Source organism: Athene noctua, chromosome 3 (assembly GCF_965140245.1).
Source record: "Athene noctua chromosome 3, bAthNoc1.hap1.1, whole genome shotgun sequence".
NCBI classification, from domain to species: Eukaryota; Metazoa; Chordata; class Aves; order Strigiformes; family Strigidae; genus Athene; species Athene noctua.
In genome coordinates, this window is record NC_134039.1 from 25,410,782 (window position 1) to 25,428,944 (window position 18,163).

The 18,163-nt window shown below is 38.2% G+C and overlaps 1 protein-coding gene across 8 annotated transcripts in view; it reads left to right on the forward strand.

Annotated features, from left to right (window-relative positions):
* RASSF8 (Ras association domain family member 8) overlaps positions 1 to 18,163 on the forward strand; it is a 102,955-nt gene that overhangs the window by 57,714 nt on the left and 27,078 nt on the right. Inside the window, exon 4 of one of the 8 annotated variants that reach the window (XM_074902348.1) lies at positions 17,199 to 17,297. The exons of 5 other annotated variants lie outside the window; for them this stretch is intronic. The gene's annotated coding sequence lies outside the window, so the exon portion shown is untranslated. The remainder of the gene's footprint in view (positions 1 to 17,198; positions 17,298 to 18,163) is intronic. 2 more of the 8 variants (XM_074902349.1, XM_074902347.1) reach the window with 2 other exon arrangements.

The window sequence follows — 18,163 nt, forward strand, 5'->3', positions numbered from 1 at the left end:
GAGTTGGCAAGGTTTGCATCCTCTCACTGCTGCACTTGCTAGATAGGCTTTATCTGTAGAGCAGTCAAAAGAATGGGATCATGCATTTCCAATGGACTCTAAATTTTAAGATAGCCTGACTGGCCTTTTTGAGGTCATAGTTCGGTTTTTATTAATATTATCTCTAGAGGTGTAGATGATGTCACCTGATGGATGTCTAATGATAGACAGTTACTAAACATTTGAGGGGAAAAAATACGTGCATATTACCCAAGTTCTAACTGCTCAGAGTTTTTCCACTTGATGTTTGTATAGCAGTAATTCAAAATATAGTTTTCTCAGCCTGCAGCTGCAAAGATAGTATTGATTTTTGCACTAATTGCAATGCACATTAGTGATTTCTCTCTGGCAGGAAAAACTGGTTTTGGAGGAATGAGATTCTGATACAATCTTGTTTATTTTTTCCATGAAAGTTTTGTAACTCTGTAGACTTCTTTCTACAAAGGATAGATTCACAATGTTTAAAAATGAGAATTTCTAGGCTTTAAATAAATGTTTACTTTTTGAATTTTAGTTATTCAGGAAACATACTTTGTAATTGATGAAGTGAGAAAGAAAAAATAGCAGCTAGACATTTAAAGTATCTTAATTGTCAAATCTGCAAAAATCTCATTTACAACTACCTTCAAGTTAATATTCAGAACATTCATCACTAAATATGAAGACAAACATGGATGGCCGTCTTCACTCTTTAAGTCTAGCTTTGTACTTTTAAAAAGTAATTTCAGATTTCTCTTGTATAACCTTTCCTAGGTCTGAGGAGACTTCTAATTGAAGTCTTAAGGCTTCTCCAGGAGCCTGTAGAACCACACCACTTGTCACAGAGCTGGCCAAGCCTGACACCTGTCTCCTGTAACAGGATTATTACGATTTGAACAAAGTGTCCCTTTGAATTCCATATAGCAAGGCTTTGTTTCTTCAGAAAAATGGACTGAAGCCCATGTGCTTTCAAACAAAACCAAAATGTTTAGATTCCAGAATGCTTCTAAAAATAAATATTCTGTGGTTCTATATGTCCTTTTGTGCTGGGTGAGGAATTATTATTTCCAGAGTAGTCATCTTCAGTTCACCAGCAAAGTCCTTTTCAAAATGGAAAAATTTTAAAATTAAGGGGGTTTTATGACACACAGACACCCACACCCCCATCCATTTGTTTTTTTCAGCTTTTTGTTTCATTCCCCAGGCTTTCCCATCAATCTGGATTATTACAAAGGAAAGGAAGCAGAATGTTAGCCTGCCAGAACTCACTATTATACTTTTGTTTAGAATGAGGTTTAGTTTTTTGTTTAGAGGTGAACACCTTTCTAAATAAGGTTCAAGCCTCTACCTTGCCAGAGGGCATTTGAATTGACATTTTTACCACAGACAGACTACAGGATTTCCTAAAATAAATCTCCTCAATTGGGTATGTTGAGAGTTTGCTTCTCTCTCTCTTCACAGCTAAGTCTCTGGGAGATTCCTAGGGTTCAAGTCCCTGCTGCAGGAACATCTTAATTATGCAGGTGAAATGGGAGGTTGTCTGGAAAGATTTTTCTCAAAATCCTGTAGCCTGATGAATTAGCACAATTTCTTAGGGCATGGGAGACCTTATCTTTTTATGGATAAAGATGTCTTAAACCAGGATGTTGGCAAGGAACTGGTATATGAACTAGTGCACTCACGGTATTTCACTAAGTAAAACTATGTAATTTGAGTATAAGTATTCAATCTGAAGTCAGAACATAGTTTAGGAGGTTCATAACTTTATTTCACTTATGATTTGGAGAGAGGTTGCATTTTTAAAGACGTTTGTAGTCAGATCCTTGCTCTCAAGAGACATTATGTGTAGGGTTAACTTTCCTGTACTAATATGTACAAAGCGAGGCACATGTTCAAGCCTGTTTAGGCTTGGGGCTCTCTTGGTATTTGAGTGGAAAATATGATCTTGCAAACCGCGATAGTCTTCATAGATTATGCAATAAAGATTGGCAACGCGTGTTCTCTTACCACGTCTAAGAACCTTACTTGCAAAGTACAAACTCCAACACTGTTACTAATACTAAAAAATACTAATTTAGTATCATAAAATATATCACCAGTAGTTTGCTGTTATTAGTTGAAACAGAGATACCTTATTCTGGAACATGTTTGAACAACAGATGGTTAATTTTGTTGGCAAACTTTTTAATGTAAAAAGAGTGACTAAAATATAGCTACCATATGTATGCCCACTCTTCTTTCCCATGCTGGAAAAAGTGACTAGATGTTGTTTAGATGTTTTTAGAAATCTGTCTGTTCAGACAGGAAGATGGATAATTAATGACACTGCTCAAACAGGGCTTTCAGTAAATGGGGAGAGGAGTGACTGTACAGTGGTGTTTATTTGTGGATAGGTTTGGATTTTTTTTCCTCTGAAAATAACGCACTTTTCTATGTTTTTAACTTGGTTTAGAAATGTAAGACTCTAGAAACACTCTTGATTTCAAGAGGCTCAGACAGAGTCAGATAGCTATAATAGTACTTGAAGAGAAAATGCGATTAGTGCCCTTCCTGTACAAATTGTTCTGATGATTGGTCAAATAATAATATCAACATCAGAAGACTTGCATTTGAAGTAGGTACACAGTCAGGAAGCTGAAATGTGGTGTTCTACTGAGGGTCCAGTAAGGATGACGCTTATTTACCATCTTTAAGTATTTTCAAGTATAATCTAAAATGGAAGAAGCTTGCTAGAGTTTTAAATATAGAAACAAAGCTTTATTCAAGAAATTTTATGTAGCTATTAATATGGCTTTGGCCTTTCAGTGTAACTAGTGATAATAATGTTTTTTCAGTAAATCTTGGAAAAATGGGAGTTGTTCAGTTTTGGAGGTGTACAGTGATGTGGCAGTGGCTCCTTTCCCAGCTAGCTGTAAACAACTGTGAGCATCATATATGCCCTGTGCAACTCCGTCCCTTCCACCATACTGCAGCACTCTCCATCTCTTTCTTTGGAAGTCACAGCATACAAGTGAATGCAAGAACCATGTGATATATTAAAATAGATCTTTTGTTGACTTAATTCTCTATTCACTCTCTCAGTAAACTTGTGTGATTTTCTTGACATCGGTATGTGAGCCATATTAAGGGTGAAGCAGAAAACCTAAATGTGAGTGCAGGCAATCCCTAAAAAAAAACTTGTGAGTAGCAGTAGTTTCCATCTCACAGCTCATGACCTGAGATAGGAGAAAATACAGATTTCTATAAGTAACATATAAAACTTCCCATTTTCAATTTCATAGTGGATATATAAATCTTAACTTGTACGTGTAGTTGATGCAAAGGCTATCGCTGAACTGAAGAGAACTTCATCAAGAAAATATAGGTGGTAATGCAGTTTTAGAGTGCAATCTCAAATGCCTTTACTTTCATGGGAAACGTGTCAAAAGTATCTCCAGAAGTACTTAAATTATCAAATTATCTTTGCTATCTCAGTGCCAGTAACATGTTATGGAAGTGGTTTACGGGTAAGAAAAATAGAGGTTTTAAAATGACATGGAAAGGGGCCTATATGTTACAGTTTATCAGAAGCGGTTTGGAGTCTGTTTTTTACTGTGACATGTAAAGTCTGTTAAGTTAGATTCTAAATTAAATCCACCACTCTCTAATACTAGATCTGAAACATGCATGGCATTGGTAAAATATGCTCTTGAGCTGCAGTAGACCCCTCTGCAGTGATATAAAAGGAGTATAAAGGCATGTGCATACATTATAATAGCATAACTTTTTCCTAGGTTTACCAATAATACTCTATCTGCTAAGTCTGCACAGAAATTTAGGAATAATGAGATAAAGTGCTTGCTAGTCAAATGGATGTGATATCCACTCACCTGAAAGCTTGTAAGAATGTACAAGATGATGCATTTTTTAAAAAAAAAATTGAAGTAAAGTAGCAATAGTCCTTCCTAAAGAGTGTTTCTAAAACTGCTATCTGCCCTTCTGTATGAAACCAGAGAGGTAAACTGGAGGTTGAGCTGTGTATATGTCTTAATAAGCTTGGGCAAGTGGTTTTGATGCTGAATTCCCTAGTTTTAAACTAGGAGGATTTGAGTGCTGCCATGTTCCCTTAGCAGTTAGGTTTGATTTTTCATTCTGTTCACTATTTAACAAAACTTTTGTTTGTCTGTACTTTATCCTGCACTTCACACTAGCTGACATCTGACATTTGACCTACTTGGATTGATTCTTCTATTAAGTGAGAGGAGTGCCTCTTTGACGGTTTTAGATTATAAGGTCCACTGGCAGTAATTTATGCTGAACTGAATTTGAATTGAATTAATGTTTCCTATTTTTAATTAGCCTTTACACCGTGTTTTAGTGGTTTGCATTTTCTTCAGCTTTCTCTTGCTGCAGTGAGCAAACACCTGTGCATAATTAGTCATTATGACCTGTTGGTTGGTTTTGAATGTTACTTCAGGAGTCATGCAGGGGACCCCTGAGACACTGCATGGTGTGGGGTTTGGAGGTTTTTTAACTGCCAACGCTGGCTAAATATTGAGACTGTAGATTGACCTCTGCAAGAAATTCCATGTAGTCTCTGCAGAGGTATCGTCCTAGGCCAGTTTGAGGATATTGGGGCCTGAAGCTCAGTCTGCACCTTCACTGGTACAATTTTAGTCTCTTTCCTTATGTTCTTGCATTGAGCTGGCACTAATGTCACAGGATGTAAGTAGGTTAAGAAAGTTTTGTGCAGATCTCAAGCTCTCCATTGACAAACATTTCTTTGTGCTGGACTATTTCAAGTTTTAGGGGGAATCTGTTGTCTTTCAGCAAGTGTGGAAATAATGTTGTTCTGTTAGACTCCCTCCACGTGAGAAAATGACCGTTTCTACCCCTGTTTGGGCCAAGGCAACATCCTTGGCACTCCTGTCTGACAGAAAACTAAAAGGTTAAAACTAACCATAGATTAGGTAACTAGGGTTGGTCTTCAAGGTAAAATCCTGTTTCCTAAAGTACTTTAAGGGCAATTTGACCTCTGGAAGTTTAACTGTTCTGACTGCTCCTTGGATGCAGAAATCAGAACTTACTAACTGCTTCTGGTGCTGATTCATTTGAAGAGTCACTTTTACTTGATCCACGACTTAAAAGTTGCTTTAGGTAAGCTAAACACTGACTGTTTATCTTCATATGTATGTGTTTGCATTAACCTGCCCTTATATGTTGACAGGCAATAAGAATCAGAGCAATTTAGGATGGAGAGAACTTCTGAGGCTGGTCTTAGATGATCCAGTACATGTCCAAAGCATGTCCTAAAATGAAACTGATACACAGTTTGCCTTGAAGTGTGCTTTCTTCAAAATTTGCTGGTTCCATGGTTTATTAAAATATTGAAAATCTGAAAGATTATAAGTGAATTATATTTTCAGTTTATTGTTCAGTGTGATGGTGTGTCTGTCTTCAGGCACACCACTTCTTTCCTCCCTTGGATTAATGCTTTCAGAACACTGAGTAGTTTTCTTTATGAAAGTTTAACTTTCATTTTTTTTCCTATTATTGAATGACTGATGCAGGAATATACATCTGGTCCCGGTTTTAGTCACTGTTGGACTTTTAGAATGTTTGAGATGGCTTTTGTGAATCACCTTCTGAAAGTTAATCTAATATTCTCCCAGTAGTACCAGTACTGGGGACCCTGATGCACGTTTTTTTCTCTGTGCTTTGGGAAACCTACAGTGTGGGCTTCCTGAGTTCTCACCTTTGCTGCCAGCACTGTCCATGCATTTCTGTGAAAGGTTTTTGGTTTGTTTTTTAATCTGAACTCTGTAAGCAATATTAAGAGCTAAAAATTGTTCCATACAGTAAGAATATCTTTACTAGATTTGTAGAGCTAAAATTCCTCTTGCTTTTTCTGCAGTCTCATGTACGCTGGGGTGTTTTTTCAGCTTCATGACAAGAGGAATGGTATCATCTAACATAATATTGAAAGTAATAGATGGGGTTCGAGGCCCTTCAAGCAAAAGAAAGTCACAGAACCCTGGTCTCCCACTTCATGGGTAAATGCTCTGAGCTACTACATACAGTCTTCTCCTAGTTTCTGGGTCTAGTATTCAAATCCAAAGGAAAGAATTAGGTACTAAGTAAAGAACTTTGAGCTGTGAATGTTTCCCATCCTCACCCAGCCCAACTGAAGAGCCTGAACATGAGAGAGGTGTGTTTGCAGGTGCATCTGTTGCTGGGGCGATTTGGGCACACAAGTGGCTGTCCCCAAATATTACCTCTGTCCTTTTGCTGCACTGACTAGTGACCTCTGGTGCTGCAGGTTTGGCGAAGTCCATTCCTGGAGCCCAGGAAGAATGTAGCAATGTCCGCTATGCCTGTAAGGGAGTCTTCCTCTTAGTCTGTCTTTACCAGAGAATGTAACCCTGCAGAGTTGCTTCCAGTCAGTATCGTTCATTTGGTGTCTTAAATACTGCTTTCTAAAGCTTTCCTGTCCATTCTGGAAGCTGAAGTAGTATCACTTGGAGTTTGGTGTCAGACCTGAAACCATACTGCTCAGATACCTGTTCTGACACTATCGTTCTAAATGTTATTCTTCAGAATGCTTGTGCAGCAGCGTGTTCTGATGCAGAAGTAAGAACTCAGACCCCAATTTGCTTTTGCATTTCTGCCAGTGTAATGCCTGGGGGTGATGGCATGTGGAAGAAAGCATTAAAACTCAGGCAGAGCTAATATCTGATCTTTTTTCCTGCAGGTTTTCTTAGCATGTTTATCCATAAAGCACAGCAGTTACTGTGCAGCTGATAGTGGATTTACAATATTGTTTGTTTAGGATTCAGAAGCCTAGTATTAGATTGCTTCTTGTCAGCAAAGTGCAGGATATACCACATGGTGTTTGCACATGGAAACAGTATGACCCCACTCCAGCAGTGAAATTCAGATAAAGTGATACTGTTCTCTAACTTTTTTTATTTCTTGGGTAAAGGGCTTGAGATTGCGTGAGTATAGCTTATGTCATAGTTGAATATGCCATAACTTTGTGAAAGCAAGTATTTCAGAAATAACTTGGAGGCATATTATGCTCTACCTCTGGATACACCTAGTATTGAAGCACTACTAAAGCAAGAAAGTATATTACAACAGTTGAAAGGTCTCAAGTTTAATTAGTTCAGCCTAAATGTTTCAGTTTTCTGTATCTGGGATCCCAGTGAGCTTTTGTAAGTGGAAGAACTGCAGATAGATAAACAAGCAGGACTTCAGCTCTGAAGTTGTTTTTAATTAAAGGCTTTCTCTTCTGTGGACTACTCCCACATGGAGAGTTGGAAACTTTCAAATTTTCACGCACAGAATTTTTATTTATTCCCCTTGGAGAACAGCAGACTTGACCACCTACAAAGGATACAGAATAGCAAGTGAAAGCAAACTTGCTTCCTCACCAGGCGGAGATTGTCTGAGAAAGAAAATAAGAGTTGAAAGTTTTGACTGTACTTTTTTCTTGCAATCCATGTACAACCTGACTTAATTGTACAGGAAAATCCAAACTACTATCTACCATTGACTATGCAAATTGCGTACACAGCTGGATGTTCAGGCAATGATAGTAGCTATTCCAGGTCAAAGTTTAGGCTGGTCAGTATGTTAAGCAGGGAATTGCACTAAAATTCAGGTTATGGTAAAAACATGTTTAAAGTGACCTTACTGTGATCATTAGGTCAGGGGACTGGATTTCTTCCATTGAGAGCAGGTTTAATCCTTTCTTTTCAAAATGTTGCTGAATTATATTGCTTCTAAAAGCAAAAAGAGGAAACCAGTCAAAACTTCGTGCTTGGAACATTGTGAAGAGCTTCATTCGTATCAATATTAGTATGAAGCTGTCATGGTCCATTTGGATCTCAAATTTATAGGACAACATACTTTGCAAATTAAGTTTTCTTTTATGAGCTTGTTAGGAAACTGTCCTGGTTTCAGCCAGGATAGAGTTAGCTTTCCTTGGGCTGAGAGGGAGCACACCTGGAGGGCCGGGCCGGGATCGGCCATTGGAGAATTCTGTATCATGTGATGTCATGCTCAGTGTATAAAGGAGACATGTGCTCTCCCATTTCTGTTTTCCCTGTCGGCACGATGGGATCTTTGGTGCGGCAGGGATTGCTGCTGGGGGCGGGCTGCATACCAGTTGCTAGTTGGTGAGCCACTGCTGTATTTTACCTTTTTGGACTTCCTATTGTTACTGTTGTTTTGTTAGTATTACTAAATTCTTTTTTTGTCCATTCTATGAATTTTTTTTGTCCCTCCCCTGTTTCACAGGGGAGAGGAGGGGGGAAGTAAACAACTGGCCACATGGTGATTGGCCACCAGCTGAGTTCAAACAACAACAGAAAGAAAACAAAACACATGATAACAAAGGGTTCAGTCCCTTTTCTACAAACTAGTCTAACATGCGAATTCACTAATTCATCACTTAATGAGGTTTCTAACTCATAATTTCTCTAATTCGTAACTCACAATTAATAACTTATAACTCATGTACCTATCAACAAAATAGTTACCTAGCTGATGGTGAGAGTGGTCCTCTGTTTTTGCCCATCACGGTGCAGGCATCCCCTGTATCACATCAGGAAGCATAAAAGCGTCAGCAGTCCAGCTGCTGTTGGATGTACTTTAAAAGCTTTTTGGGGAAGCTGATATATTTACATCTTCCCACTTGGAAGTTTGGTCTATACTGTTTCTATGTGTTGGGAGATTCTGAAGAAACTACCAGAAAAAACAGTATGTATGGATTATAGCTGCAGGAGACAGCAAGCTGCAGATGATAATTACTGCATAATGACCATTAGGTCTTTCTGGCCACCTGTCCTGATAATGTGTTGTCCTTTCTCTGACCTAATGGCGGTGCTCCCAGCATACATCAGGCCTTAGCATGAGCTGGGTTAGCCAAAATCTGATCAGGAGTTGAGTGACAGTCATGCTAGCTGGTAGACAGCAGGCCTGAAAGTGTCTTCTAGGGGTACACAGACCATCTGGGATCTTCCTGTTCCCAGTGGAAGGCTGCTGCCTTGCAATCCTGCCTCTTCCAGTGCCTTCCCTTCAGAGACATACAACTGTATCTCTACAGAAAGTAGCTGTTTCTGAATAGTAAATACCTTTCAAAGTATTTCATCATGGGGTACTTTTATATGCACATCTTACTGCTTCAGCAAGAATGTTCCACTCTAAAACGATAAAGGTTTGAGCAATTCAGTTCTTCTGGTTTTGAATGTATATGGATACATTAAAAAACAGGATCTTGAAATTCATAGAGCTGCCATTGCAAATTCTATTACAACACCCGTTTTGCCATACTTGGTTTCTAGCAGATAACCGTTAAATTATTGTAACCATCCTAATATGTTCCCAGTATAGTATACAGTAGACTTTAGTATAAAGTTAAGCATAGCAACTGTATGTATTGTCTGTACATCTATCAAGTTTCATATGTTCTCAATCATTGTATTGCCTTATTCTGCTATTGTGGAGGTTGCTCAGCTCTGTCCATGCCAATGGTCATTGTTTAGACAGTAGAAGAAAAGAAGAAGGAAAGGAGAGGTGAGAAGATCATGAAAACTTAAATCAGTGTTGGTTCCAGAATCTTATTCTTTGTGTATTGGACTTTGTTAGAATGCAATCATTTTGAGGAAGGATGGTGACACTAGAGGCTGCTTCTATAGCTAAAATGAGAAGAAAGCAGGAGGAGGAAGGTTCTTTAGGTGACAAAATTGCCAGAGGTTTCCTTGGACAACTTGAAGTTCACTCTTCTAAAATAATTAACACAAAGATCGTTTGCCCTTAGGATGAAAATATGCAAAACTTATGGAAAAAAACCCTGGATGATGGTGATCTTAGCAAATGAGATAAAACTTTTGAGTTACTGGGGTACATCTGGTTTAGGCCACTCCCTTTGAGGTGCTTGAAGTTATTGAAGTTGCAGAGCCTGAGGCCTCAGCACTTTCTGGAAATTAAAGCCCCTTGAACATATGAAACAGAAACTATGTGAAATCTTAAATTAGTTGCTATTGAAACTATAGGCATTTATTGTCACCTCTTCAATAACACAGATTTCCCAAGGACTTGCACAGTTCTATTTTTTTGTTTGTGTGGTTTTTTGGGTTTTTTTAAGCTGGCCTACATTATATGCATATAATGTAAAACAATATTATATGTCAAGTGTTCTTGGTTTTCCATGCACAATAGAGAGTACAACTGTGCTAAAGATGTCAAACCACAGAATGCTGAACTGGTCTCCAGGATTGCTAATGCCCAATACCTTCTTTAGAGGAATGGATACCTTCTTTTTGATAAAGATGCTTAGAAGCACATGGGCAAATTGGACACTGATGCTTAATGCAGCTTTTCAAGTTGCTCATTCGAAAAAAGAAGACTTTAATTATCTTTTCTAATATATTAGACTTCTCTAATTGTTTTTTAATTTAAGTGTCATGTTTTGGACGTCTGAACTCATTAATGTTTTGTATTTTGGATAATTTTAGGTCTTCATTTGCTCACTAGCTTACAATTAGCAGAAACGTTATGTGGGTACTTACCCGTGTATTCTTTCCAGGATTTAGATTGTTTGCTAGGTAATTGTGCTTAATAAGCCATTCTAGCCTCCTAATTTTACCTGGTATTGTACGCTTCCATAGCTGCATATCAATAAAGATTAGAAATCCCAGCAGCACTTCTCATTTAAAAGAAAACTGGCCAGACTCTTTTTGTTAAAATCTGTTGCAAAATCCTAATCCTTAATCCTATCTATTAACACATTCACCACTGTTAATGGCTAATAGCTCTCCAGACTACACAACATGTCCTCTGTGTTCCTCTGAAGAGGAGTCCACAGAAATGGATAATATTTTTTTAAGTTTGGTAAGAAAGAGCAGTGGAAACTAAAAATGTCCTAACTGGATTTCTGATTTTTTTTTTTTCCTGTTTCAAGAAAGAAATGTAAGCTGGACTTGTACTTCATAAGCAGTATGATGGTAACCTAGAGCGTACATGAGCACCTCAGCTCTTCACATAGCACTACTGAGCAGCTGAGAGGCTGTTTTGTTTAACTCGGACTGTACGTTCTTCAGTACCAGTGCCTGGCATCCCAGGCATCTCATAATTAAGTTTAGAGACATATGGTGAAGATCTACCACGATAGGAGGAATGATGTTAAAATTCATTCTGGAGGGACAAGTGTACTCCCAAAAGGCTCTATTAAGTCGCCAATCTTCTGGATGCTTTCCAGGAGCTTTTCAAGCAGATCACTGTCTTGGCCTCTCCAAAAGGCAGTAGAGCTCCTGAAAAGAAGATACACCTTGCCTAAGGTGTGTAGGGCATGTGGAGATGAGTAGATTGATTTCTCATGAAAAGTAGGGTCACAAGGTCACAAAGTAGGGTCACAACATGCCACCTGTTGATCCATTGTGTTTTGGCATGCACTGTGCAGAAGTGGTTTAAGGGAGAATTTGAAGGAGGATAATGAGGATATTTATCCAGTAACTTGGTGGAGTTTCTCTTCTATGCGCATGTCTGAGGTGATTTTTGCAAATGAACCATAAAGCAGTACAGTTCACTTGGAAAAATGTATGAAAAATAAGAAGGGTAGAGATGAGTGTGGAAGGACTTTTGAATAAGCAGATTGCATATAATGTGTTAGAGGAGGACTGCTTCATGCTCTCTGCTTTTGGCAAGTCTGCTGACTCCAGAAAACTGTCCTAACATCATTGTTCTGGGCTGATGGACAAGATGGGATCGCTGAGGGTGCGTTGAGGAGGAAGACATAGTCATTAAGACTTGAGATGGATGCCTGTAACTGCATGGCCAGTAACGAAAGGCTGTGTATCTCAGAAGGTACAAAATGTAGATGAAAATATGGGAAGGTAAGTGAAAAGTGGTGCTGGCTTATAAGTTGTTGCAGAAGAGAAAGAAGGTAGGAAGAGGAAAATGAAAACTTCTTTGTTCTTGCTGTATTGAATTTGACCTAAAATCCATTTTTCATTGGTATTGCAAACTGTGACTTTTGTGTAATGGCTGCCAATTTTTGGGCATAGAATCCTATTTTTTCCTAAAGAGCTCTTTGTCATTCAGTGAATGCCATATGTCGTCTTTGTAAGACTGTTTTCCAAGGGGAAGTGTGTTTATGGTGATGTTTCTCATCTCTGTGCTTCTTGCCTCTCCCAGTGGGTTTTGGACCCCTTAGGTGAGTTTTAGCCAAACTTAAAGAGAACTACTGTTTAGAAAGTATGAAGTTTATAACAGTTGCCCTAAAATTATTGGCTGAATAGAGGTGCCCAAGTATACTCACCTCCTGAAGTAGTATTGCAGTTCCACATCCATTTTTGAGACAGTGTGTTCAGTTAGTAAAAGCAGTGTGGAATTAGCTTGGAGCTGGCTGTAGCATTGCCACAGTATTGAAAACAGAAGTATGGGAATTAAGTAATGCAGACAGAGTATTTTAGCCCATAAACTATTGCTGTGTATTACAATTACCTCAGATTTTGCTTTAATAAATAAAATTATGCAAGTGCACAACTGTCTAGAGAGGGGAAATACTTAAGTAATCCAGCTGAGTTCTATAAATAGAGAACAGAAGAAGCAAAGAAGTTCTTTTGTGCTTGGGGAAATATGAAAATAACCATAGCCAAGTGTAAATTTTAGAAAGGGATGGGTTCGCCCACTCCATTCTCTTACTTGCCTTAACTGTTTAAAGATTCCTTGTAGGAATATGTTCTGTTCTGTCTTGCAGACTTTTCTAGGTTGCCAGGAGAGTGACTTGAAATTTCTTAGTTAATGTTTAATGTATAATGTAGCCGCTCTCTGAATAAAGCTTTAAGATTGTAATTTTTTAAAACAGTTATGTTGATTAAGTTGAAAGTGCCTCATCTTCTTTCTGTTTCAGGAATTGCATTTAATTATGGTGAGAGTTCTTTTCAGTAGTCATGTAGTACCATGGCTTTAAAACATATTCTTAGTTGACTTTGGAAACTTCAGCTAATTCAAATTTAAATAGATATTTCAATTATAAAATGTTTTTTATTTCCTGCATCTTTCAGTGCAAGCATGGAAGTGGTGAAATGGCTCATTTGCTTGCAACTTTCCCAAAAATATAGTGGAAGAGAGTGTTGTGTTTTGATCTGTATCTTGTAACGTGGGAAATATAGTAAGGTTTTAAAATGTTTTTCTGAGCCTTACAAAGTTTGCTCTCAGTTCACATTTGGAGTCCAAGGAACACCTCACTTTGACAGCTGTGACTCAGAGTGGCTGTAGTCAAATGACAAAGCACAGCAAATGTTGCACATGAGCTTGACTGAAGTGTAAAGAACAGATTTAGCCTTACAAAACCAAGAGTTAAGCCAGTTCTTGCCAAAACAGAGCAGATGACCTCATTGCTGTTAGTGTAAATATTTGCAATTGTACACAAATGTCTTCAATCCCTCAACTGTCTCTTAAGTGTTTGCAGACAGACTATAAGGGTAGAGGGAAATGTTGAATGGGTGGGACCATGTCTTCCTTGAAACCAGCTGAGAGAATGACCTGTCCTCTTCCCTTTGAAGCTAGGGCATCTAGAGGTGTAAGGCAACTTTGAAGTAAGCTGTGTGTATTGTAGCTTCCATATAAATATTTCTCCTACAATATAATAGCTTGCTTATTCCTCTGCTCTTTGTGTTTTCTTTCACTCCCACACTGTATTTAGATCATAGTAGATATGTATAAACGTGACTTCCACTTAATGTTGCTGTTACTAATAAAGCTGTGATTGGTATTTTCTTAAATGTGCTATATGTTTGATACTAATGAAGAACAAATACTTACAGGGCTTTGGAAGACATTACAGTGTATTAAATGTATGCCTGTGACTTGAGATGATGAATCATGAGATGTTTAACGCATATGATTTTTGAGCTGTTTGTCACAGAATTTATATGCAGTACAGTCTCTTTTGCTAACATATCTGGAAAAGGATATTAATCTGCCACAGAATAAAATGCATCCCAGAGGCTAACTGTCTTAACCGTTGCTGTGTTGCTACCAACTAACCGATCCTTCCTAGAGCAGTGGTGAGCAGTGAGGCTTTCTAGTTTCTAGGATGGGTCCATTCAGTTTTGCCTCTCTAGTAGGATTGCAGTGTTTCATATTGATAATTTTGTTTGTTAGTAGCTGGAATACATTGAGGAAAAGGAGTGCTTTGTGTAAAACTACCTGCAGATGATACTTCACTCCTAATCCTGAAACTGATTCAAGGTTGGGATTTAGTGATTAAGCCTGCTTCAACCAGATTCAAGCTTGTGCCAAAATAAGAGTTGAAAGTAAGCACTGCATTGGTTATTGTTTTGATTTGCTGGGACATACCCTAGTTATAATGCTCTTAACTCAGGTTTTAAAGTTCTGCTTTGAAATTGTCTGACTGAAATCTAGTTAGTAGACGCAAAGATCCTTGGGACTCTGTGACTTGAATACTGTTCTCAATCTCCAAAATGCCCTTGTGTTTTTGTATGTCAAGTCTGTGTGGAGTTCAGATGCTTTTTATATCTAATCCTAGGGAAAGGAGAGTATTATTTCAGAGTTGTTGTTCCTGTTGAATTAATTCAAGTGTGAGAGTGTGAAACTTAACTGTTAAAAATGCAAGGTTATGTTCCTAACAGGAACCAAATAAAAAGAAACTTTAATAAGCCATCTGTTTCACTAAGTCACCTGCTGGTTTGTTTTCTTGCAAACATTTTGTGGTGATTTGAAAATGTTATGGAACACAGTTGGGTCAACCAATGTGGCTTCAAAATTGTGAGTCAAGATACAAGGTGTTACAGACTGTAATAGGTTTTGAAAGCATTAGTGCTTTGGCCATCAACATGTATTTGTTTTAGCAGGTTTGAACTTTTCTATGAAGGCATGTGAATTTTAGACACAGCCTATGATCATGAAGCTTTCTAGCTACCTCATATTCTGTACCGCAGCTCCCAAGCTGGTGAATTCTGTTTTGTGCTGCAGTTAATCATTGCTAAATGGTATCTTGGGTTTCTTCAGTTTGTTACTTATAATCATGAGCCAGCTTAATGAAGTGAACTGATGCATTTAGCCCTGTTAATGAATTTAGAGATGATCTTGGTATACTGCTGTGGCCTTCAGCTTGTTAAAGGTCACCAGGGACAGCAAAGACTTGGATTCAGGGTCCATCTCTTTTGTTGACTAGAGAAGAAAAAAAAAGCGGGGAGGAGGGGAAGAGTCAAGTTGTGCTGAGACCTTTGAGATAGTCACTTGTTTCAGTGTGTCTGAAAAGGAAACAAATTACGCATTGGACAAAGATGGCTTAGAACAGCAGACAGTGAAAAATCAAAAGGTGCAAGGTTTGAGATTAAAATATTGTGAGGGAAGAAGATGCCCTGAAGACAAACACACTCCCTGAAATCACGACATCAGACTGAGAATTAAAATACTGAAGATAAAATCATAATTTTCAAGGTGGAAGAATTATTTCAACTAATAACTCATTTGATAGTTGCCATTAATAAAATTTAGCTTTAAAAGAGATGACCAAATGTATGGATGAATTCTTTATCTCCTCCTATCACTTCCCTACCCCCAAAAGAAAGCAAGTTAATAATTCTTTCTAGCCAGTTCTCACCAATACAAAGAGAAGAGAGCCTTCCAATTTGATTTTTCTGTGCTGTGAAGGTTGTAGTTCAAGGAGAGGTGGGGAATGTTCTGTAATTAGGGAAGATACCTATTGTAGCATCCCCTGCTTCAAAACAATGTTTCTTTCCCTCATTTTTTTCCCTGCCACATTGTTAGCTGCATTGCATCAGAAGAAACTACAAATCAACCAGCAGCTCTTGGACTAGACTCGTTCTTGGATGCAAGTCAACAAGTAATTTGTCTGGGAGACTGAGACTTCTGGGGACTTCTAGGTTATATCTGGAGGCAAGATTTCTAGCAGCTGTTGTTGCTAGAAACAACTGCTTGTAGTTCAGAGTTTATACAAACTTGCATATTGGCGTTGTCCTCTCACAGGTAATATGTGTATATATAGTTTGTATGTGTCTTGGATATCACTTGTGGCATCTGGATTTTGGCCTGTTTCACACAGATGTGTTAGACCATCTTTTGGCCAGTCTCATGTGAAGAAAATTCCTTGGTGCTTAAACTGTCTCCTAAGCTTGTTCTCAACACTATCATCTTTATGGTTGTGGGACTTCTGGTTTGTTTGTTCTAAGCAGTGCTTATTATCTTGAGCTCTCTTCTGGAGTAGCAAAAGAATAACATTGGACAAAAGAAAATCAATCCCACAAAAAAATCGTATGGTACCTCTGTATAAACACTTTATTTTCGAGTAAAGTAGTACACTGATTTCAAAACCACAACCTGTTCCTTTCCAGTAAAATTTTGTGTGCAGAAGATTTTCGTGTGGTATTTTGACCTCAACCTGTCATGAAAGATTTTTGCCCATTCATTGATGGGAAGCAGCATATATTATAGGATATTTCTCCTTCATCAGTCCAAGGGAGGAGGCTTTTTGGTAAATACTAGTTAGCTTGTTTCCAGTAGTCAATTCTGTATTTGCAGTCATCTTTGTCAGGAAAAAGTTACTTTGTTCTATACCAGGATTCTTAAAGTAGGGAGGATCTGCCACCTGCCTCCCTGTTATGGAGGGTACTGTCACGCTCTTCTGGATGGTTTATAAACTCCTTCCAAGTAACTCAGGTGGCTTATTTGTACTTTTTTTTTTTTTTTTTTCTTTTTCAATCAAGCCTCGCTTGCACTAACTATTGGTATTAACAGCTTCTGACCTGGGTAGAACAAGTTGACTCTGTCCAGAGCCCTATCTGGTGTCATAATAGGGAAAGGCAATGAGCACAGCTTGGCCATAGAGCATTAAGATAGCTAATTTGAAGGAATATATGCTCACTTTTAAGTATACTAAGCAGTGTGCTGGTTATTTGTTGGGGGAACAGAAAGTTACTGAAGTGGTTGGTCAAAATTCTGCAGTTGGCTTCAGCTGCAGCAGGATTTTATTTAGCCCTGATTTGAGGTGCAGGCTGCTTTCAGGTGATTTGAACCTTCTAAAGGTTAGAAACAAGGTGAAATCAACATCTTAATTTTAGCTCTCAGAGTTTCTCATGACTTTATATGTCAAGGATAGATAGGTTTTGTGAACATTTGCTTGAAATATCTCTTTTTCTTAAATACAGGAAAAGCCCTTTGCACTGTCAGCTCTGCCTGTCTTCTGTGAAAACAGCATTTTTGTAATCTGGCTGTGAAGAGGCAGTGGAATAGCAGCATGTATGTGCGTATGTATATGCTGGATTTTTCTTTACACTTAAAAAAAGAACAACTATCTGAAAGAGTGAGATATCATCGGCTAACCAGACAAAAGTAGAATTTACAGAAAATCTGCTTAAAGTATGGTAAACAACGTAATTGAGGAGGCTTTCACGCAAGGTAGTGGAGAACAAAAAGCACATGGGAGAGAGGGAGGGGGAGGAAGTAGCTGAGGGATGTCAGATTTCCAATACTTGGTTCCAATCAGAAATACCTGTTGTTGTGGAACTGATCACTGAAAAACTGGGGGGAAAGCTGTGATCAGAGACATGCTTTGGCTTGTGTGCATCTGCTCACTAAATTAGCTTTGCATTCCAGTTATTGCTAAAATAAAAATAAAAAATAAAATGAAAGTTATGCATAAGGTGAACTGGTTTTGAATTTATGGGATTTTTCCCGCAACCCTTTCTATTGTCCTCAGAGAAATTTGTACAGTATTGGAGGTAAGGGTTATTTTGCCTTCTCTATTGCAGAAGCACAATGTGCATCTGGACATAAACTCCAGGTTGAAAAATGTATTTGGGGCTGTCAGAATAGCCCACAGTGGGAAGGCAAGGAAGCTGTTAATGGTATGTAACTGTCAGCAAATAAAGAACCAAATACATGTGAAGCAAAACCAAATGCTAATAAAAAAGTGTTATAGAGTCAGAATTGGGAAGCAGAGATAGACATATGGCTGAAAGGTTTTCTGGTTTTCAGATCTCTCAGCAAACTTCTACTTGCAAAATCATAGAAATCAAACCAATCATAGGTTTTATTTTTTTTAACTTATAGATTAGCTTTGCTTAGAAACTGTAATGAGACACCGTGATTTTGGCACATAGATCTTAACGTC